The sequence below is a fragment of the Rhinopithecus bieti genome, unplaced genomic scaffold (assembly GCF_001698545.2).
Source record: "Rhinopithecus bieti isolate Rb0 unplaced genomic scaffold, ASM169854v2 scaffold_10589, whole genome shotgun sequence".
Classification (NCBI taxonomy): Eukaryota; Metazoa; Chordata; class Mammalia; order Primates; family Cercopithecidae; genus Rhinopithecus; species Rhinopithecus bieti.
In genome coordinates, this window is record NW_016807065.1 from 3,479,621 (window position 1) to 3,481,316 (window position 1,696).

Here is a 1,696-nt window from a genome sequence, read left to right on the forward strand (position 1 = left end):
CACGCCCCCCGCACGCTATGCCACGCCCCACCCGCGCGGAGCCCTAGTCCTGCGCTTCGGGGCGGGGCCCAACGGACGCTCCGCCCCTTTTAAAGAAACGTTGCCACTCGACGCCGCTGTACCCCTTAAAGAACCCCCACCCATTTTTCCAAATCCCCGGGGTCCCTCTCGTCCTCTCATCTTCCTTCCCCACTCCAAACGGTTCTATCTCCTTTTCCCCTTTCCCCGCAATTATTCCTTAAAGGGCCAAGATACTAAAACCCCAAACTCAAGAAGTCCTTCCTCAACCCCGTTGCAGGGGCAACCTGAGGTCACCCCGTTCTTGCGAGCCGGCCCGGCTCCAGGCGTCTAGGTTCGTCCCACTAATGGTCTGGTCCCTCCGGCCACAGGGCGGATGAGAGGGCTTCGATCCAACCCAGGACGCGCCTCCGCCAAGGCCGGGTCCATTAGCTCCCGCACCGCATCCTGCCTTCCCTCCCCCAGTCTCCGCTGGGAAACTGAGGACGGGCTGTCCTTGGGGCGCCAGGCCCAGGCCCTTCCCCAGCTGCCTTCCAGTTAGCTCCTGCATCTGCCCATTTTCCAGTCCCATCCATGAAAGTGTAATCTGGTTTAATTCTCAGTACCGCCCCTGAGATTCCGACTCCGCCCCTCCCCCAGACATCTGGGACATCTGGGCCCTGGAGAAGGGAAGTCTGTCACCTCTCCCATAAAAGTCTGTTCACACCTTGTAAATCCCTTTGAGGTGCTGGGATGAAAGAGAAGAGGAGGCACCGGGGATTCCCACCCCCATTCTCTCCGGCCTTTGGCGCTTTCTCTGTAGCTACAGAGAAGACGGGGCATCTTGCAGGGGGGCCCTTGGGGATACGTTCCCCTTACACAGAGCACCCAGGCTCCCAGGACAGAGAGATACAGGTGAGCCCAGGAGAGCTTTGAGAGCCCACACTGGGACTGATGTCTCTGCTGGGACCTGGCCCCACCTGCTGGTGGCTTCTGAGCTAGAAAATGTCTAATTGCAGTTGGGCAACTGAACCCAGTGAGTTTAGTGGCTCGTCTGAAATGGGGGCTCAGCCTAGCAAAGTTTTCAGTTCACCTCTGCTCAGAGACACAAATTGGAATTGGGGTTCAACCCAGGTCAGCACCACGGTGGGGATAGGGTCTCAAACTGAGGCCAGAGGCTTAACCAGAAGGATTAGAAACCCAGTAAGGGGTCAGGTCCAATCTGGAGTCAGGGCTAGTCCAGATCGGTGGCCTAAACCAGAGATTAAGCCTCAGTGTGTGGTGTGGGGGACGAGGGGATGTCAGAATTTCAGGCTGAAGTTGGGACTCAACTTGCAGGGGGAGTTCACCTGGGGTCAGAGTTCAGCCCGGAGTCCGGTCTAGCCTGTAATCTGGGGGTGGAGCTCCAATTGCCTCACTCTGGAATAAAAGGCTTAACCTAAGGCTGGGGTCTCAGCCTGAGGTCATAGGTCATCCTAGGGTCAAACTTTAACCAGAGGCCAGCTTTAGGCCTCTCTGTGGCCAGGAAGATTAGGAAAACAGGTCAGGCCTGAACAGATGCGTGTGTTTACCAAAAGCCTGAGCTCTGGCTGGGAGCCATATCCCTGGGGCAAGAAGAGGAAGTCCGTCCTTGGCGATACTGGGAAATGTAGTTTATTTAATGCCTTGTTGCACTTGTCTGCTCCCGCTGCATTCTGGG

The 1,696-nt window shown here is 57.0% G+C and overlaps 1 protein-coding gene across 1 annotated transcript in view; it reads right to left on the reverse strand.

Annotated features, from left to right (window-relative positions):
- Positions 1–1,416, reverse strand: part of TRIP10 (thyroid hormone receptor interactor 10) — a 14,709-nt gene extending 13,293 nt beyond the window's left edge. Inside the window, exon 1 of the mRNA XM_017880018.1 lies at positions 1,347–1,416. The gene's annotated coding sequence lies outside the window, so the exon portion shown is untranslated. The remainder of the gene's footprint in view (positions 1–1,346) is intronic.
- Positions 1,417–1,696: the final 280 nt, after the last annotated feature.